The sequence below is a fragment of the Oryctolagus cuniculus genome, chromosome 19 (assembly GCF_964237555.1).
Source record: "Oryctolagus cuniculus chromosome 19, mOryCun1.1, whole genome shotgun sequence".
Lineage (NCBI taxonomy): Eukaryota > Metazoa > Chordata > Mammalia > Lagomorpha > Leporidae > Oryctolagus > Oryctolagus cuniculus.
Window position 1 is genome coordinate 57,041,449 of NC_091450.1, and position 23,701 is coordinate 57,065,149.

The following is a 23,701-nucleotide window of genomic DNA, read 5'->3' on the forward strand; positions in this document are numbered from 1 at the left end:
GTCCGGATTGCTCCCCACATCCAGATATTCACAATAGCTGGAATTCAGCCAGGTTGTGATGTGAAAACATCAGGTTTTATGAAGTGAAAATTCCAGAGCTCAGTGTGGGTGGCCCAGACTCAAGTATCTGAGCTATTATATGCTGCCTCCTGGGGTGCACTTTAGTAGGAAGCTGGATTGGAAGTGGAGTGGGACTCAAACCTACACACTCTAATATAGGATGTGGGTCTCGAAAGAGCCATCTTACATGCTGTTCCCCAATGCTCACCCCTCTGTTATTTTAAGAGGAGTCCTACAACAGTCCAAACCAACTCTCCTGGCCCTGATGGTCATAGCCTCTGAAGTTAAGCTGTTCAGACCCTCAACACTCTAGAAAATACCCAAGTACATCCACGCAATGGAGTGTTCACAGCAGCAGCTTCCTGCTGTGCTTGTCACTCAGAACTATGAAGCTAAAGGTGTGCCATCAGGTGCTGTTCTGCCTGACACCTCTTCATCCACTTTCCACAAGCTGATAGCACATCTGGCCATCCACATCAAAGTGGTCACTATTAGATGCTGTGTTGAAGGGGGATCCCAAGTTGTCTCATTTCAGATGAACTTCATGTGTTGCTTCAGACACTCCTCAGCACTGATGTGGCTCATCCCCCCAGATAGTCTCCTTAGCAGGTCCCTTGGCACAGTAGTTCATGCACCCCACAGGCACCTCTGTGGGTGACACTCATCTGTTTACTGGGCTCATAACCTAGATAATTGTGACCTGTGGGCACTGAATCAGGTATTACTTCATCAGTGTGGTGAACCAGCCTGCTGGGTCATTGGCAAAAAGGAGGACAAGTCCTTAGTATACCTGCATGGTCAACATATTAAGGCAGGACTCTTCCTTTTACCATGAACCCTGGTATTGTTTCTCCCCACTTCTCATTTACCATTTCTCATCCTTGGTTGGCATGGACAGTCTGGAATATCTCTTCTCCACCAAGTCTAATGCTTTGTACAGATGGGGTATGCTGACGAAGAGCCTGTACATTTCCCCAAGCCCCTCTGCACCATCAACACTCAAGCAAGGCCGTAGTAGAATTTGCCTCAGTTAATCACCACATAATGGAAGCATGTGGTTTGAAATTTGTATTTGTAACTTATCGCAGGTGGAAGCTTAACATCCTGCCTCACAACCATAATTCCAACCAGCCTATTTTTACAGGTTAAACAAAGAAATCATTTTCAGACTGCATTGATTTGCAAGAACGTGATAAAATAATTCTAGTGATATTAGGGTTAGATGTTTAATATGTTGGTAAATTTGCCTAGAGAGAGTGCCTGCCTTCTAATTTTGTATTAGAAAGGAAGGCAAGTTACGGGTGACAACCATAGCATTATGTAGTGAGTAGTAGACAACTTTCCTGTTTGATTAACCCTTTGAACAGCCTGACATGGAATAGAAACTGCTCAAATGTTTGTTGAATGGGTAGAAATATCCAAGGAACCTGGAAGATATGAGAAAAACCCCAAAACCTATATTTTTTCAGTGATTTACTGTATACCTAGCTTTGGCTTCATGCTGTGGGAGCCAGTGCTGTGTCTAGGAATACTGATAGCAGCAGCAATTTATTGTGCTTCTTGTGAGCCAAGCATTCTGCACACATTTGTTTTTCATTCTCTCTGCTACTCTGTGAGTTGGACATTGTGGGTTTTTTATCCATAAGGAAAGTGAGACCATAAGAGGCCAAGCAGCTGGACAATAAACAGGAAGGTGTGCCCTTAACTCCTGTATTCTAAGGCCTGCTTGGCTCATAAAACATGCTTTCTTGTGGGAAGTAAACATAATTAGGACAATTACAAATTAGCATGCTAGGGAATAATTGTATAGTATGCCTCTCTTTCTACATATTTGTGTGCTACCAGCATTTCATAAAGTGTGGGGTTTTGTCATGATTAAATCTGTATGCTCTGAGTACTCGTTATAGCATTAAATCTCAATGTACAGCACATCAAGGACAGAGATCCTACATGAGGAGTAAGTGCACAGTGACTCCTGTTGTTGACTTTACAAATTGACACTCCTGTTTATGGCATCAGTAATCTCCCTATGCTCCAGTCATGAGTTTCCCAGGCTATGGAAACCTTTTGAGTTCTCCAACTCTTATCTTGTTTAGACAAGGTCATAGTCAAAGTGGAAGTTCTCTCCTCCCTTCAGCGAAAGGTAATCAAACAGTATATTTCATTTTGTGTTTCTATGGGGGTGCAAACTGTTGAAATCTTTACTTAATGTATACTAAACTGATCTTCTGTAAAAAAAAAAAAAAGAAATTATCAATTCCCAACTTGACTCTCACTGGGATTAAACATGACAATAGGTCTGATCTGATTTCATCATCATTTAAAAATCGTCTATTATTTTTCACTTTATGTTTCTGTGTGGGAGCAAACTGTTGAAATCTTTACTTAATGTATGCTAAACTGATCTTCTGTATATAAAGAGAATCGAAAATGAATCTTGATGTGAATGGAAGTGGAGAGGGAGTGGGAAAGGGGAGGGTTGCGGGTGGGAGGGACGTTATGGGGGGGAAGCCATTGTAATTCATAAGCCGTACTTTGGAAATTTATATTCATTAAATAAAAGTTAAAAAAAAGAATTAAACAAAAAAAGTCTGTATGCTCTGGAGTTAGATGCATGGATTGGAATCATTCTTGTGTGTGTAAAACTGGACATGTAGCATTTAAACATTTATTACAACTTCTTATAAAGTGTGGATGATAAAGGCACCTGCCTCCTTGTTGTGAGGGATGTGTAACTTGTGTAAAATAATTCAGTGTGTGGTAGGCATTGCATTTCAGCAGGTTAAGCTACAGCTTGGAATGCTCACATCTCATATTGGAGTGCTGCTTTGAATGCTAGCAACCACCATTCAGCTAGCTATTGATGTACTTGGGAAAGCAGTAGAGGATGGTGCAAGGGCTTGAGTCCTGCCACACCTCTGGGAGGTTTGGGTGGAGTTCCTGGCTCTTGACTTTGGACTGATTCAGTCTTAAAGATGGGCACTTGATGATTGATCCAGTGGTTGGATGCTTTCTCCCTCTATTCTCCCTCATCACACTCTCCCCCATCTCTTTTTACCACCTTCTTTATCTTTTACTTTGCCTTTTAAATAAAAACAAAATGGTTCAGTGTCTGACAAACTGTGGTTCTCATACAATTCAGTGTCTGACAAACTGTGGTTCTCATACAATGTAAGGTTTACAAATCCGCTGATTTGTATCAGTTTTATTTATCTATCCTACACATCTAAAATGGTGATTTAAAATAGGTAAACAGTAAGTGTTTAATGAATAATATATTTTAATATGTAAATATCTAGGTCCAATTACATTAGAAAGATCCTCATTCTATTTTCACCTGTAAAGCAAGATTGGGATGGACTGAATATGGGGCAACATAAACCCAGAGGCGGAGGGGAACCAGAAGGAATGGAGAAACTTTTGCAAAATGAATTATTGGAAAGTATGCTGGACAAATAGCTCATTTACATGTTTTCTTACTAGTTTTAGAATGAATATACTCTCTATGTTTTTCTTGACAATCACAATATAATGTGACACACGTGTTGTGGCAATAGGACTCCATTCTAATGTTGATCCCACAAAGCTGTTTTACTGTTTCTTAGAATTAACACTGGATTCCACCTCACTTGCAATTTTCATTAGAGAGCTGCTATGGAAAATTTCTGTACCTCTCAAGAAAGAGTAATACTGTCATGTAAGGCCAGGTGCATCACGCAAATCATCCCAATCAGATTTCTCAATGCTTGATATAATCAGAAAACTGTGTTTTCTTAGCTTCTTGGTAAAGTTCACTCATAAACTCAGAAAGAATTTATTGAAAATATGTGTGTCTGTCCATGCCTGTAGTGTAACAAGTGTAGTCTATGAATTCAGTCCTGTACTTTAGGAGTTTATAGGATTACTGAATGAAGCAAGGAGCATAATAGATTTCTATTTAAAATGTATGATGGCTTTTGTACTTAAAATATGTTCTAGGTCTTTCATGTCAGTTAGTTGACATTAACTGTTATTTTGTATCCTTGGAACTGCATTATGGAATATTTTCCTTTAATATTTCAAAGTAAATACCACAATTCTCAAAGATGGTTTTGTGATTCTGGTCATTGCTTACAACATGTTGCTGTGAAAATAATAGAATGGTTGCAATCTCATGGTTTTATTGACTGTGGGTTTGGGAGATTCCAAAATGGAGGAAAGAATAAGTTGAAATTCTACTGATTTTGCTCTTCATTGGAGCACTGCACAGCATAAAACCACTGCCCTTCCAAGCCTTCTTCAACCACACACCTCATTCTACCAAAGTCTTTTTTTGCATAGTCTATAATTCCATTTATACAGAAGAGGCAAATATATATAGAGAGATAGCAGTTTATGACTTACATGGGTCTGCCGGGTAAAATTGGTATAATTGGAGAAAGACTTCAAAAATGCTTGTAAGAACTTTTGGAGTGATGGGACTTCCCTAAAGCTGGATTGTGGTGATGGTTTCCCACCGGTATCCATTTACCAAAAGTCATTGAACAGTATTGTTAGAATGTATGATTATTTTATGTATGTGATATACACAAACTTTAATTTCAATCTAAAAATTAAAACAAATGTATGCACAGTCTTTTTACCTTTAACAGAAGAAAGAATAATCAATGTTTTGATTCTATCTAGACAAGTAGTATAAAATATCAAATCAAATAATATAATATATATAAATAATATCTGACAATAATACTAACACTACTACTAGATATGTGCTGTCTATATGTTAATTTGCTTGATCCAACCTGCCTATGAAGTAAAATAATTGTCTTCATTTTACATTAGAAGGGCACTTATCATGGTTTTATATTTTGCCTAAAGTAACACAAATTGTAGTTGGTAGAAGTACAATTTGATTTTTTTTTTGACAGGCAGTGTTAGACAGTGAGAGAGAGAGACAGAGAGAAAGGTCTGCCTTCCATTGGTTTACTCCCCTAATGGCCACTATGGCTGGTCCTGTGCTGATCCAAAGACAGGAGCTGGGTGCTTCCTCCCAGTCTCCCATGCACGTGCAGGGACCCAAGCACTTGGGCCATCCTCCAATGCCCTCCCAGGCCACAGCAGAGAGCTGGACTGGAAGAGGAGCAACCGGGGCTAGTATCTGGCACCACAACTGGGACTAGAACTTGGGGTTCCAGCACCGCAGGCAGAGGATTAGCCAATTGAGCCACAGCATCAGCCAGTAGAGGTAGAATTTGAATCCTAACAACCTCTAGAGTCTGGCTGGCAATATCTGATAGGATGATACCATGGATTTGCCATGCATTCTTCTACCTCAGATCTTTTGCCCATTCTGTTTCCTTTAGAAGAACACACTTACATCCCTTTCTTCCTGTAATAACTCTTATTCATTTTTTGAAGTGGGGCATAACTGTTTTCTGGAGTCTTTTTTTACCCTCTTTTTTATTTTATATTTAGTAAATATAAATTTTCAAAGTACAGTTAATGGATTACAATGGCTCCCCCCCCATAATTTCCCTCCCACTCACACCGCTCCCATCTCCCACTCCCTCTCCCATTCCATTCACATCAAGATTCATTTTCAATTATCTCTATATACAGAAGATCAATTCAGTATATATTTTTTGTTTTTTTTTCTTTAGTAAATATAAATTTTCAAAGTAGAGTTAATGGATTACAATGCCTTCCCTCCCCATAATTTCCCTCCCACTCACACCCCTCCCATCTCCCACTTCTTTTACCATTCCATTCACATCAAGATTCATTTTCAATTATCTTTATATACAGAAGATCAATTCAGTATATATTAAGTAAAGATTTCATCAGTTTGCACCCACACAGAAATACAAAGTGTAAAATACTGTTTCAGTACTAGTTATAGCATTACTTCACATTGGACAACACACTAAGGACAGATCCTACATGAGAAGTAAGTACACAGTGACCCCTGTTGTTGGCTAAACAATTTGACACTCTTGTTTATGGCGTCAGCAATCTCCCTAGGCTCTAGTCATGAGTTGCCAAGGCTATGGAAGCCTTTTGAGTACGCCGACTTCGATCTTATTCTGACAGAGTCATAGTCAAAGTGGAAGTTCTCTCCTCCCTTCAGAGAAAGGTACCTACTTCTTTGATGGACCTGTTCTTTCCACTGAGATCTCATCGCAGAGATCTTCCATTTAGGTCTTTTTTTTTCCCCCAGATTTCTGTATGTGAGCCATTCTAACTGGGGTGAGGTGAAACCTCATTGTGGTTTTGATTTTCATTTCCCTGATTGCTAGTGATCTTGAACATTTTTTCATGTGCCTGTTGGCCATTTGGATTTCCTCTTTTGAAAAATGTCCATTGAGGTCCTTGGTCCATCTCTTAAGTGGGTTGTTTGTTTTGATGTGGTGGAGTTTCTTGATTTCTTTGTAGATTCTGGTTATCAACCCTTTATCTGTTGCATAGTTTGCAAATATTTTTTCCCATTCTGTTGGTTGCCTCTTCACTTTCCTGACTGTTCTTTTGCAGTACAGAAACTTCTCAATTTGATGCAATCCCAAATGTTAATTTTGACTTTGACTGCCTGTGCTTCTGGGGTATTTTCCAAGAAGTCTTTGCCAGTACCTATATCTTGCAGAGTTTCTCCAATGATCTCTAATAATTTGATGGTGTCAGGTCATAGATTTAAGTCTTTAATCCATGTTGAGTGAATTTTTGTGTAAGGTGAAAGGTAGGGGTCTTGCTTCATGGTTCTGCATGTGGAAATCCAATTTTCCCAGCACCATTTATTGAATAGACTGTCCTTACTCCAGGGATTGGTTTTGGACCCTTGATCAAAAAGAAGTTGGCTATAGATGTTTGGATTGATTTCTGGTGTTTCTATTCTGTTCCATTGATCTATCCATCTGTTTCTGTACCAGTACCATGCTGTTTTGATAACAACTGCCCTGTAGTATGTCCTGAAAGCCTCTGGCTTTGTTTTTGTTGTACAAGAATGATTTAACTATTCTAGGTCTCCTGTGACTCCATATGAATTTCAGCATCATTTTTTCTAGATCTGAGAAGAATATCTTTGGTATTTTGATTGGTATCATATTGAATCTATAAATTGCTTTTAGGAGAATGGACATTTTGATGATATTGATCTTCCAATCCATGAGCATAGAAGATTTTTCCATTTCTTGGTATCCTCTTCTATTTCTTTCTTTAAGGTTTTATAATTTTCATCATAGAGACCTTTAACGTCCTTGGTTAAGTTTATTCCAAGGTATTTGATTGTTTTTGTAGCTATTGTGAATGGGATTGATCTTTGCTGTTCTTTCTCAGCCATAGCATTTCCTTTGTATACAAAGGCTGTTGATTTTTGTGCATTGATTTTATACCCTGCTACTTTGCCAAACTCTTCTATGAGTTCCAATAGTCTCTTAGTAGAGTTCTTTGGATTCCCTAAATAATCATATCATCTGCAAAGAGGGATAGTTTGAGTTCTTCCTTCCCAATTTGTTTTCCTTTAATTTCTTTTTCTTGCCTAATAGCTCTGGCTAAAACTTCTAGAAATATATTGAATAGCAGTGGTGAGAGTGGGCATCCCTGTCTGGTACCAGATCTCAGTGGAATTGCTTCCAATTTTTCCCCATTCAATAGGATGCTGGCTGTGGGTTTTTCATATATTGCTTTGATTGTATTGAGGAATGTTCCTTCCAAACCCAGTTTGCTTAGAGTTTTCATCATGAAAGGGTGTTGAATTTTATCGAATGCTTTCTCTGCATCAATTGAGATAATCATATGGTTTTTCTTCTGCAGTCTGTTAATGTGAACATTGAACCATCCCTGCATACCAGGGATAAATCCCACTTGGTCTGGTTGGATGATCTTTCTGATGTGTTGTTGCATTCTCTTGGCCAGAATTTTATTGAGGATTTTTACATCTATGTTCATCAGGGATATTGGTCTGTAATTTTCTTTCAATGCTGCATCTTTTTTTGGCTTAGGAATTAAGGTGATGCTGGCTTCATAGAAGGAATTTGAGAGGATTCCCTCTTTTTTCAATTGTTCTGAATAGTTTGAGAAGAATTGGAGTTAGTTCTTCTTTAAATGTCTGGTAGAATTCAGCAGTGAATCCATCTGGTCCTGGGCTTTTCTTTGTTGGGAGGGCCTTTATTACTGTATCAATTTCTGTCTCAGTTATGGGTCTGTTTAGGTTTTATATGTCTTCCTGGTTCAATTTAGGTAGGTTGCATGTGTCCAGGAATCTATCCATTTCTTATAGATTTCCCTGTTTGCTGGCATACAAGTCCTTGTAGTAATTTCTGATGATTCTTTTTATTTCTGTGGTGTCTGTTTTTACATTTCCTTTTTCATCTCTGATTTTATTGATTTGGGTCTTTTCTTTTTTTAGTTAGTTGGGCCAATGTGGTGTCAATTTTGCTTATTTTTTCAAAAAACCAACTCCTCATTTGGCTTATTTTTGTAATGTTTTTCTTGATTCAATCCTGTTGATTTCTTCTCTGATTTTAATTATTTCTCTTCTCCTACTAGATTTGGGTCTAGTTTGCTGCAGTTTTTCTAGATCCTTGAGATGCATTGAAAGCTTGTTTATTTGGTGCCTTTCCAATTTCATAATGTAGGCACCTATTGCTATAAACTTTCCTCTTAACACTGCTTTTGCTGTATCCCATAAGTTTTGGTATGTTATGCTGTTATCCTCATTTACTTCCAAAAAGTTTTTTTATTTCTCTTTTGATTTCTTCTATGACCCATTGTTCATTCAGGAGCATGTTGTTAAATCTTCATGTATTTGCATATGCCCTAGGGATTCCTGAGTTGCTAATTTCCAACTTCATTCCCCTATGGTCTGAGAAGCTGCATGGTATGATTCTAATTCTTTTGAATTTGCTGAGACTTGCTTTATGGCCTAGTATGTGATCAATCCTAGAGAAGGTTCCATGCACTGCTGAGAAGAATGTAAATTCTTTAAGTGTAGGATGAAAAGTTCCATAGATATCTGTTGATCCATTTGGGCTGTAGTGTCGTTTAAGGTTTAGGTCATCACAGTGCTCAGTTCATGTGAATGATAAGTTTATGATGTCAGTTCTTTTGTGTGTTCACAATAAATGGTTTATTACATGACAAAATTTTGCATATTGCATCTAAATATTAGTTTATGACATCAAAAATGTTTATGACTTCATATTGATTATGGTATGACAATGATTTTCTATCATCACAATTGGCTAAAATATCACAATGATGGTTAATACATCAAAATTGATTATGTCAACATCTTTTACTTCAAATTTGTTTATGATATTACAATGGTTGGTTTATGACAATGATAATTTGTGGCATCTCAACATTAGTTTATGACAACAATGTACTATGACATCACAATTGAATAGGACATCACAATGGTATTATGGCACCACAAAATTGACTTTGATACTGCAATGATGGTTATGGTATCAAAATTGATTATGATGCCAAAATGGTTTTTATGACAACACAGTACATTATGACATCACAGAGGTAGTTTTATGTCATCAGAATAGTGGTTTATCACAAAATGATTTTCACATCAAAATTTTTATTATAATCCAATGGTGTTTAATGACATCAATATTGATGATTTCACGATGGTTCCTTGGTTTATGACATCACAACATATTGTGATGGCACAATAGGGCATGATATTATTTTTATGGCAGCGCAGTTGACAAAGATGGCACAATGGTTTATGATATGATAATGTTTTATCACATAACAATTGATTATGGCTACACAGACTATCATGGTTTATGACAACCACATTGATTGTGATGGCAGTGTTTGGTCATTGAAGCTCAGTTCATAATAGCTAAGATATGGAATCAACACAGGTGTCCATCAACTAAAGACTAGATAAGTAAATTATTTTAATATATACTATGGAATAGTACACAGTGATTTAAAAAATGCAACAAAATGGATTAAACTGGAAACCATTATACTTAATGAAATAAGCCAGCCACAAGAGGACAAATACCATATTTTCTCCCTGATCTGTGGGAACTAATAGAGTACCTAAAAGGTAATCTATAGAAGTGAAGTTGCCACTTTTAGATGCAATGGTTTTAAACAACTCTTGTCACAATTGTTAAGAGATAATTTTTTCATACTATTTGTAGAACTCATATATTGTAGGGTTAATCTTATGAGTATAAAGTTGAGGGGCTGGTGCTGTGGTGCAGTATGCTAATCCTCCACCTGCAGCACCAGCATCCCCTATGGGCACCAGTTCTAGTCCCAGCTGCTCCTTTTTCCAATCCAGTGTCTCTGCTATGGCAATGGCCTGGGGCTTCGGATTGGTCCAGCTCTGATCATTGCAGCCATTTGGGGAGTGAACCAGTGGACAGAAGATCTTTCTCTCTGTTTCTCCCACAAACTGTAACTCTATCTCTCAAATAAATAAAATTTTTAAAAAACAAAGTTAATTGAAAATAGATCTTTGTAAAAAATAAGAATAAGAATAGGAGAGAGAGGAGGAAGAAGTGTGGGAATGTGGGTGTGAGGGAGGGTAAGGTTGGAAGAATCACATTACAGTGTTTTATGATAATATAATGGTCATTTATGACATCAAAATTGATTATGATGGCATGAGGTAGTTTTATGTCATCACAATTTGAATATGGCAACAAAAAGGTAGGTTTATGATATTAGAAGGGTGGCTTATCCAAACTAATAGACTGATATCACAATTTTTAAAAATATTTATTTAATTTTTTGAAAGGCAGAAGTAGAGAGGATATTCATTCCCCCAAGTGGCTAAAATGGCCAAAGCTGTACCAGTTCAAAGACAGGAGCCAAGAGCTTTATCCAGGTCTCTCACATGGGAACAGGGACTGAGGACTTGGACTGTCCTCTGCTGCCTTCCCAAGCTCATTAGCAGGGAGACAGATTGGAACTGGGGCAGCCAGGATTTGAACCAGTGCCCATATGAGATGTTGTTTTGGCACATGGCAATTTAATCTATTATGCTACAATGCCTGCCTCCACAATTTTTTCTATGATAATGCAAAGAAAGTATATGCCATCAAAATTAGTTATTATGGAACACTGTTTATAAAATCACAACTGATTCACAAAGACAGTTTTACGATAGAAGAATGGTGGGTTTTTTTTAAAGATTTTAATTATTTGAGAGGTAGAGTTACAGACAGTGAGAGGGAGAGACAGAGAGAAAGGTCTTCCATCCACTGGTTCACTCCCCAAATGACTGCAACTCCAGCCGATCTGAAGCCAGAAGCCAGGAGCTTCTTCCAGTCTCCCATGTGGGTGCAGGGGCCCAAGGACTTGAGCCATCTTCCACTGCCTTCGCAAGCCATAGCAGAGAGCTGGATTGGAAGAGGAGCAGCCAGGATTCCAATGGGCACCCATATGGGATGCCGGCACCACAGGAACGTGATTAACATACTGTGTCATAGCACCGGCCCCCAGAATGGTGTTTTATCACTTAACATTTTATTTCAACATTACATTTTTTTTGGCAAAGCAAGGTTATTTGTGACATCAAATTTTATTATGACACAATGTGTGATGATTTAACAAAAAATTTATGAAAGAAAAATGGTAGCTTTATTACATCAAAATTGATTATGACAAAGCGATGTTATGACAATGACATATTAAGGGTATGTTTCTGATACCAGAATGTATGATACTATATTATTATGGCAATATAAAGGGGTTTATTACATCCAACTTGATTATATGGTATAATGTTTATGACATCACAACTAATTATGGCATCAGAAACATTTTTAATATCAGAATTGATTATGATAGAATGTTAGGTTGATATCAGAATGGTAGATTATAACATAAAAATTGATAACAATTTCACAATGTGTCTTATGACAATATCATGATGACACCAAAGTTTATGAAAGAACAATGGTAGGTTTATGATATCACAATTTGTTACAATAGCACATTGGTATGTTTATACTATCAGAACTATAATTGATCATGTATCAACTGGTTATGACAACATAATGTTTTTTGATAATACAATGGCAATTTATGATTTCAAAACTCATTATGATGTCATAAAATTTGGATTATGACATCACAAATTATTAGGACTTCACAATGGTAGGTGTATGATATCAGAATGAATGTTTATCAGAAACCAGTCAATTATAACATCAAAATTAACTATGATTTCACAATGTGGATTATCAAATCACAATCATTTAGGACACCAAAATGGTAAGTTTATAATATCAAAATTTATTATGACATCATAATCATATCAGAATCATATCACAGTAGTAAATTTATGAATTCATTAATTATGACATCACAATATATGAGATATGACAACAGATTTGTTGACATCACAATCACAAATGCAAAATTATGGTATCAGAATGACAGCTTATCACAAACCAATAGATTATATCATGATGTTTTATGACAATAAAGGTGGTACATGACATCAATATTGGTATGAAGGCAGAAAAGATTATATCACTTTTGATGATGATATCACAAATGTAGGTTTATGATATCAGAATGGTTTTTTACTCAGACCATTTGATTATACGACAATGTTATTATGACAATATAATGTTGATCTATGACATCACAATTTCTTATGATGGCATATTGTTTTCATTATGATAACACAATTGATTATGATATCAATGACAGGATCATGATAACAGAAATGAGGTTTAACATAACAAACATAATCTTCCAATGTGTTAAATGAAAATACAACAGTGGTTTATGACATCAAAATTGGTAGATGTAGCAAGATGATTGGTTTATAACATCACAATTTTTATGATGGCACAATGGTAGGTTAATGACATAGCAGTTGACATCACAATGGTATTTTATATCAGAATCATGGTTTACCACATAGCAATTGATTATAACATCAAAATTGCTTATGATAACAATTGTGATTAACAGCATCAAAATTAATTCTGATGTCATAATGCTCTGGCTGATTGCATCATGGTACTTTATTACAGCAACAGCAGGCTTTTACATCAGAATTGATTATATTGGCAAAAGGGAATTCTTATGTTATCAGAATGGTGGTTCATCATTTGAAAATTTATTATGATATCATAGTGTGTTTTATGACAGTATGATGATGGGTTATGATGACACAATGGTAGGACTATGATATCACAATTGATTATGACAGCACAATGCTCATCTATAATACCAGAATGATTTATCACATACCAATTGCTTTTTATTAAGTTTTATTTAATGAATATAAATTTTCAAATTGAACTTTTGGATTATAGCTGCTTCCCCCCCATAACCACCCTCCCACCCACAAACCATCCCATCTCTGACTCCCTCTCCCATCCCATTCTTCCTCAAGATTCATTTTTAATTTTTATATACAGAAGATCAACTTAGTATATACTAAGTAAAGATTTCAACAATTTTCACCCACACAGAAACACAAAGTATAAAGTACTGTTTGAGTACTAGTTATACCGTTAATTCACATAGTACAACACATTAAGGACAGAGATCCTACATGAGGAGTAAGTGCACAGTGACTCCTGTTGTTGATTTAACAATTGACACATTTATGATGTCAGTAATCACCCAAGGCTCTTGTCATGAGCTGCCAAGGCTAGGAAAGCCTCTTGAGTTCAGCAACTCCGATTTATTTAGACAAGGGCATAGTCAAAGTGGAAGTTCTCTCCTCCTTTCAGAGAAAAGTACCTCCTTCTTTGATGGCCCGTTCTTTCCACTGGGATCTCACTCACAGAGATCTTTCATTTAGGTCATTTCTTTTGCCATAGTGCCTTGGCTTTCCATGTCTGAAATACTCTCATTGGCTTTTTAGCTAGCTCTCAATGCCTTAAGGGCTGATTCTGAGGCCAGAGTGCTGTTTAGGACATCTGTCATTCTATGAGTCTGCTGTGTATCCCGCATCCCATGTTGGATTGTTCTCTCCTTTTTAATTCTATCAGTATTAGCAGACACTAGTCTTGTTTATATGGTCCCTTTGACTTTTAATCCTATTATTGTGATCAATTATGAACTGAAACTGATCATTTTGACTAGTGACATGGCATTGGTACATGCCACCTTGATAGGATTGAATTGGAATCCCTTGCATGTTTCTAACTCTACCATTAGGGGCAAGTATGATTTAGCATGTGCTGAACTGTACATCTCCTCCTCTTATTCCCACTCATATATTTTTTTGACAGGCAGAGCGGACAGTGAGAGAGAGAGAGACAGAGAGAAAGGTCTTCCTTTGCCATTGGTTCACCCTCCAATGGCCACTGCGGCCAGCGTGCTGCGGCCAGTGCACCACGCTGATCCAATGGCAGCAGCCAGGTGCTTCTCCTGGTCTCCCATGGGGTGCAGGGCCCAAGGACTTGGGCCATCCTCCACTGCACTCCCTGGCCACAGCAGAGAGCTGGCCTGGAAGAGGGGCAACCGGGAAAGGCACCCCGACTGGGACTAGAACCCAGTGTGCCAGCACCACAAGGCAGAGGATTAGCCTAGTGAGCTGTGGCACCGGTTCCCACTCTTATATTTAACAGGAATCACTTTTCAGTTAAATTTAAATACCTAAGAATAATCTTGTGTTAATTAAAGAGTTCAACCAATGATATTAAGTAAAAAAAAATACTAAAAAAAATAAAGTATTAAGTTATTCCTTGACAGTCAGGACAAGGGCTGATCAGTTGATTTTTTTTAAAAAAGATTCATTTATTTATTATTTGAAAGGCAGAGTTACCAGAGGGGATCTTCCATCCACTGGTTCACTCTCCAAATGGCTGCAACAGCAAGAGCTGGGCCAATTCAAAGCCAGGAACAAAGAGCTTCTTTCAGGTCTCTGATGCAGGTGCAAGGGCCCAAGGACTTGGGTCACCTTTTACTGCTTTCCCAGGCCATAACAGAGAGCTGGGTCAGCAGTGGCGCAACCAGGACTCAAACTGGCACCCATACAGAATGCCAACACTTCAAGAGGCAACTTTACCCACTATGACACAGTGACAGCCCCACAAAATGCTTTTCACAACAGATTTCTAGGTCAATATAATGATGTTTTATTTTATTAAAATTGATTATGATGGGACATTGTTTAGTTTATGACATCACAAACTATAGGGTATCACATTGGTAGATTTATAATTACAGAATGGCTGTCAGATACCAATTGATTATGATATCACAATTTTTATGACAAAACAGTTAACTTTTTACATCACAATTGACTATGAGATCACATTGGATGACTTACAACCCCAACATTTATGATGACATCTCTTTTTAAAGATTTGTTTGGTTGTTTATTTATTTATTTATAGATTTATTTGAAAGTCATAGTTACACAAAGAAAGAAGGAGAGGCAGAGAGGGAGAGAGAAAGAGAGAGGTCTTCCATCCTCTTGTTCACTTCCCAACTGGCCGCAATGGCCAGAGCAGCACTGATCTGAAGCCAGGAGCTAGGAGATTTTTCCAGGTCTCCCACATGGGTGCAGGAGCCTGAGGACTTGGAGCAACTTCCACTGCTTTCCGAGGCCATAGCAGAGAGCTGGATGGGAAGTGAAGCAGCTAGGACTTGAACCAGTGCCCATATGGGATGCTGGCACTGCAGGCAGCAGCTTTACCTGCTATGCCACATTGCCAGCCCCTATGATGACATCTTAACAATTGGTATATTACATCAGAATTAGTTTTGACATCACAGTTATAGCATTATAGTATCAGAATGGCAGTTTATCACAAAACATAGATTATATTATGTTTTTTATCACAATACAATGGTTGTGTATATTTATCAAAATTGGTTATGATGACATAGTTTATGTATGACATCACAATTGATAATGACATCACAATGGTATGTTTATGATATAAAAATGTGGTTTATCAGAAAATAGATTATGATATCTCAATGTTATGATATTAAATGTCAGTTTATGACATCAAAATTGATTATGATGGCACACAGTAGTTTTATGTCATCATAACTATTTGTGATGGCACACCAGTAAGTTTATTAGATCACAATAGTGGCATAGCATATATTGATTAGGACATCACACTTCTGAAATATTTTATGGTGGTCTATGACAGGACAATTGGTTAGGATGGCATAATAGATGGTTTTTGACAACACACTTGACTGTGATATCACAATAGTAGGTTTGTGATACCAAAATGTCATCACTATGTAATTATGGCAGTACAATGTTGTATTATGACAATATAATTTTGATTATGATAGCACATTTTGATGTATGATATCACAATTGATTATGACAGCACAATGGTAAGCTTAAATCAGAAAGGGAGTTTAGATCCAACATGGGAAGCGGGATACACAGCAGACTCATAGAATGGCAGATGCCCTAAACAGACTCTGGCCTCAGAATTAGCCCTTAAGGCATTCAGATCTGGCTGAAGAGCCTATGGGAGTATTTTAGGCATGGAAAGCCAAGACACTCTGGCAAAAAAAAAAAAAAAAAAAAAAAGCAAAACCTAAATGAAAGATCTCTGTGAGTGGAAATCACAGATTCTTTCCCAGTGGAAAGAATGGGCCATCAAAGAAGGAAGCTCCTTTCTCTGAAGGGAGGAGAGAACTTCCACTTTGACTATGACTTTGCCTAAATAAGATCAGAGTTGGCAAATTCAAAATGTTTCCATAGCCTTGGCAACTCATGACAAGGCTACACCAGAGAGCTGGATTGGAAGTGGAGCATCTGGGACTTGAACTGGTGCCTATGTGGGATGCTGGCATTGCAGGTGGCAGCTTTACCCACTATGCCACCATGCTGGCCCCTTTAATTACATTTATATATACAGAAGATCAGCTTTTAGAAAACATTTCAACAGTTTGCACCCACACAGACACACAAAGTATAAAGTACTGTTTGAAAACTAGTTTTACCATTGATTTTCATAGTACAACTCACTAAGGACAGAGGTCTTATATGGGGAACAAGTGCACAGTGATTCCTGTTGTTGATTTAACAATTGACACACTTATTTATGACATCAGTGATCACCCGAGGCTTTTGTCATGATCTGCTAAGGCTATGGAAGCCTTTAGATTCCACAAACTGACAGTATTTAGACAGGGCCATAATCAAAGTGGAAGTTCTCTCCTCACTCCAGAGAAAGGTACCTCCTTCTTTGATGGCCCCCTCTTAGTATGATATATTTATCACAAATGTATGGTGATGATGGTTTATCACAAATCAATACTACCACAAATACTATCAAAAATAAATACTACAATACAATGATCTTATAAACATAAAATAATGATATGACATCAAAATTGATTTTGATGGCAAATTGCTTGATTCATGACCTCAGAGGGATACTGACATAATAAAGTTATATTTACAATATGAGAAAGGTTTATGACATCACTATGTTTTTGTGACAATACGATGTTTGGTGTATGACATTACCATTCCTAATGATGATATAATGATTAGTTTATTACATCACAGAGGAGTATATCAGGATGGTAGCTATTTGATATCAGAATGTTGAAATGATCATATTGTTTTATGACCACACAAAGGTGGTTTATGATATCAAAATTCTTTATGTTGACATAATGGTTGATTTACAACATCATAATTGTGGTTTTATGGCATAACAATGATAGTATATGGCATCAAAGTTGATTATTACATCATAATAGTGACTTATGACCTCAAAATTTATGATGATATTACAATAGTGGTTTATGATATACACTTGGATGTGACATTACAGTGATGTTTTATGACATCAGAATGGTATGATGACATCTAAACATTTACAACAGAAAAATATATCATGACCATGGTTTGCTTATTATATCACAGTGATAGGTTTATGTGATCAGTTATTAGTATATGACATAACAATGTTTTCATAACATCAAAATTGATTATGAAAACACCATGGTGTTTATTATATTGGACTTTTAGGTTTATGTCTTCTCAATGTTATTGTTTATGACATCATAATGGTTTTTCCTGACACCCTATTGATTATGTCATCAGAATGATAGTATATTATGTCACACAGATTTTTGCATTCTCAATTGATTATCATATCATACTGCTTTCATGACATCATTGATTTTGACATCAGAGTGAATTTTGTATTCATCATAATTGATCATCACATCATGATGGAAGGTTTATGGCATAAAATTGGTTTATAACACCATTTCATTACATTGCAATTGGATGATTATCAGAATGTTATCACAATTGATTATGACATCCCAATAATGCTTTATAACATCAGTAGTGAGTATATCATTTGGTACATTTATAATATCACAATGGTTGTTTATCACATCCAAATTGATAATGACATCAAACATTTTTATGAAATTAAAATAGATTTTGACACCACAATATTAGCTTTATATCACACTGGTTTATCATGATGTTACAATTGATACTGGCATCAGAATTGTTTTTGTGACCACATAATTGATGTTTATGACAACAGTATGTATTATTTTACATGACAATGCATGAAAATATCACAGTGATTTTAGGACATCATGATTTATTATAACACAATAGTGGCTTCTGACATCATAATATTAGTTATGAAAAGCCAATTGATGACAAAATGATTGATTTATGACATCAAATGGTAGATTTATGTCATAGAAATGTTTCATGACATGACACATGATTATGACATCATGATGCTGTTTTATGTGATTATTATTGATCATGAAGTCACAAACGCAGACCAATAACCTCAGAATTGGTTATGACATGACAGAGATAGGTTTTTGTTTTCATAATGGTGACATGTTATAAACCAATTGTTTATGACATCACAATGGATTTTGGAGCTAAAAATTAAGTTTTGTTATCACAATGGTAGTTTATAATATCACAATTTTGTTAATGGCATCGAAATTGAATATGACAAAATACGGGTGGATATATAACAATATTAGGTTTATGACATAACATTTTATGACTTCGCATTGCTTATTTTTTAATTTATTTATTTGACAGAGTTAGACATTTAGAGAGACAGAGAGAAAGGTCTTCCTTCCATTGGTTCACTCTCCAAATGACCGCTATGGCCGGAGCTACACGGATCTGAAGCCAGGAACCAGGTGCTTCTTCCTGGGCTCCCACATGGGTGCAGACGCCCAAGCACTTGGGCCATCCTCCACTGCCTTCCCAGGCCACAGCAGAGAGCTGGACTGGAAGAGGAGCAACTGGGACTAGAACCTGGTGTCCATATGGGATGCTGGCACCGGAGGCAGAGGATTAACCAAGTGAGCCACAGCGCCAGCCCCATGACATAACATTTCATGAGTTCACATTGCTTATGACATCACAATGGATAATTTTGAAATCACAATTGATTATGACAGCACAGTGTTAGTTTATGGCATCACAATAGATTTTGGCATTGTAATCTTTTGTGACATCACAAGTGATTATAACATATCATTGCTCACTGACATGACAAAAGGTTTGACATAATATTTTTAAGGTTTCACAATTGCTTAAATATCACAATTGTTTATGACACCACAATTAATTATGAAAACAAAGATTGTTTTATCTCATTGCAATGGTCTATATATGACATCAAAAAGTTTTATGGCATCATAATTAATTATGAAACCACAATAGTTGTTTATGACATTCCAAATGATTGTGACATAACTATGGTAGATTTATGAGATCACAGTGAATTATATGTCTGCACAACTGATTCTGTCCCAACAATGGTTACTTCATGTCATCACAATTCATTTTATGACTTCACAATTGATGTTGACATCACATTTCTAGATTTGTGATCTCAAAATTTCTGTTTATAATACTAAAATGGTCTTATTAATGTCACAAGTGACTATGACATCACTATTTCAGATTATGACATCACAAAGGTGGTTTCCTACATAATAATTTATTGTCATGTACAATGTAGGTTGATGACATCAAAACCATGGCTTAGTACATCAACATTTATTATGAGAAACAACAGGGTTGTATATGACATCACACTAATTGTAACTCACTATGGTGGTTTTTGGCATCTCAGTCATTGTTTATATTCACAATTTATTGTGAGAACACAATGGTTGGTGTATGAAATCACAGCGTAGGTTTATGGCATCACAATATTGGTTTACAGAATTACAATCACTTATTATGACATGATTCCAGTTTAAACACTAGATCATAATATCAGAATGCTGGCTTTATAAATATTACAATGGGTTTCATTACTTCACAATTGATTTTGCCCATTAAATGGTAGAATTAAGACATCACAGTGGTTATCCGGATATCACAATTGTGACATCATAATTGTTTTCATGTCATAATGATGGAAGATTCATGACAGTTATATTATCACAATGATGTTTTATGTCAGCACAATTGATTAAGTCAAAACCATGCCAGATTTAGAATATAACAATGATAAACTTTGACATCACAATGGATTTTATCACTCACATTGAATATGATATCACAATTGCTTTTAAGGAATAATAATTCATTATGATATCACAATGGATGTTTTGGACATCACAGTTGATTGAGATAACACAACAGTAGCTTTACGACATCATAATGGTGGTCAATAATATCACATTAGGTTTAGGATGTCACAATTTACATGATAATGATACAATGGTGGTTTAGGACATCATAATTGACTATGACAACACAGAAGTTGGTTTCTGACATCACAGTGATAAAATGTTAGTATAATAATGATAGTTAATTGTGGGGAGCAACTCGGACTATACTGTTACTGGAATTAAGACTTATTCTATACATCTGCTCTCCCACAATATGGCGCTGGGAGAGGAGCAAACAGCTTCTACACAGCTGCCTCCAGTTCAACCAATAAACTGTAGGACCTGATCCTGATTGGAGGAGAGCAGCGTACTCGGCGTGTGGGTAGCAGAGTTGGGATTGGTGGAAGAGGACTATAAAGGAGGAGAGAGACAACATGCACCAGGAACATCTGAAGGAACACCTGAGCAGCCCCCGAGAGAGCCAGCCGGCGGTGTGCCGCTCCCCCGCGGAAGTGGGGAAAGTGGCAGGGGGAACCGCCCTTCCATGGAGGTGGAAGGGACGGTAGCCAACCCGGGAAGAACCAGCAGCAAACCCGGGGAGGGCCGAGCAGACAAAAGAACAGCGCAGGGTCCTGTGTCATTCCTCCGTGAAGAGGGGGAGCGACATAATGGTGCCGTGACTCGGATATGAAGCCTAGGCAGGGTTTAGTGTCGTTCCTCCATGAAGAGGGAGAGCGACAGTTAATATCATCACAATTGATAATGTCAGCACTATTTGATTTATAGTAACAGGATGTGGATTTATGACTTAATAGCTGCTTTTAATAATAAAATGTTTTGGTTATGACACCTTAATGGTTGTCTTATGAGATCACAATGGTGGTTAATGACAACACAATGTTTTTTGTTATCATCACGATTTATTGTCATTGCAATGTGGTCTATGACATCACAGTTGAACATGACGCCACAACAAAGGTTTATGGCATCATAATTGATTATGACACCACAGAGATAGTTCATGATATCACAATGTTTGTTTATGACATCTAAATATATATTTATGACATCAAAAATGGTTACAAAATCACAACAGTTTAATAACACCACGATGGATGGCACCAAAGTGGTGGTTTATAATGTTGCTATTGATCATTACAACACAAATGAATGAAGAACATTCCAATAGATTGTTGATTTAAAAATTTAGGAAAACACAAATGTTCTCAAAATACAACAAAAGGGTAGACTCATGATATATAAATTTTGGTTTATGACATCATAATATTTTTTATGACATGACAATTGATTGACACAACAAAGTATTATGCCACCAATGGTGTCTGGGGATATCCCAAGTGATTATGAACAGATAATGATTGGTTTATGACATCAAAATTGAAGCCTTGTGACAATCCAATGGTGTTTCCTCTGGATATTAACAAAACAGATGTCATGCATTTACCATGTTCAAGTAAAGTTAAAGTAGAATACCACACTACCCTCCCTTCTGTTTTCCATCAAACTCCTCCCTCCTTCCCCTGTCTTCTTACATCAGCTTTTGCAAAGACATAATCTTAAACCATTCTAATATTCACAGGTTTCATTTATGGCTAGCCATAATATTCAACAATAAAAAGTGAGAAGACTAAGGACATTAATAGTATGAACAAGTACTAAAAATGGCAATTATATCACAAAGTGTCCATCTCATTCCTACATATTTTTTTGTATTCTATATTAGTTGCAAAGATCAGGAAAAATATGATATTTGCCTTTTTGGGATTGCTAATTTCCCTAAACACAATGGTTTCCAGTTGCATCTGCATCCATTTTGTTATAAAAGCCAGGATTTCATTGTTTCTATGGCTGAGTAGCATTTCATAACATGTGTGTATCATATTTTATTTTTCCATTCATCAGTTGAATTGATTCCATGTCTTAACTATTGTTAGCTGACCTGTCATAAACATGGAGGTACAAATAATTCTTTCATATGTCGTTTTCATTTTCATTTTGTTTGAATAAATTCCAAGGAGTGGGATGGCTGGGTCATATGGATGATTTATTTTCACATTCCTGAGGAATCAACATACTCTGTTCCATAATGGTTGAACTAAATGGCATTCCCTGCAACCGTCAATCATGGTACATTTTTGGCCACATCCTCTCCAGAATTTTTTTTTTTATTTCTGTATGATAACCATTACAAGGTGATATCTCTTTTTGTGCTTTTATTTACATTCCTAAGATGGAAAATTACCCTGGGATTCTTTTCATCTGTCTGCTGGCTACTTGAATTTCATCATTTGAAAAATTCATGTTCATGTCCTTTGCCCAATCCAGTTATTAGCTGGATTGTTTGACTTTTTTGTGGTTGTTGAGTTTCTTGAGCTCTTAATATATCCTGGACATTGAAGCCAATGCTGTGCCACAGTGGGCTAGACCCCAGCCTGCAGCACCGGCATCCCATATAAGCACCAGTTCAAGTCCCGGCTGCTCCACTTCTGATTCAGCTCTCCACTGTGGCCTAGGAAAGCAGTGGAAGATGGCCCAGGTCCTTGGGCCTCTGCACCCACATGGCAGACCTGGAAGAAACTCTTGGCTCCTGGCTTCAGAACAGCTCAGCTCTGGCCATTGTGGTCATTTGGGGAGTGACCCAGTGGATTGAAGACCGACCTCCCCATCCCAGCTCTACTACTGTATGTAACTCTGTATTCCAAATAAATAAAATAAATCTTTGAAAAATATATAGCCTGGATATTATTCCTTTATCAGTTGTATAGCTTGCAAATACTTTCTCACATTCTGTGGATTGTCTCTTCATTTTCTTGAGTGTTATCTTTGAAATTCAGAAGATTCTTAGATTGATGCAATCCCATTTTCTCTATATTTACGTTTATTGCCTGGGCTTCTAGAGTCTTTTACAATAATGATTTGCCTATACCATTGTCTTGTAGTTTTCTCAATGCTTTCCTTTAGTAATTTGAAGGTATTGGGTCATTGATTTGGATCCTTGATCCATTTTCATTGATTTTGCATAAGATGTATGTCAGGAGTCTTGTTTCATGCTTCTTCATGTTGAGATCCAATTTTCCTG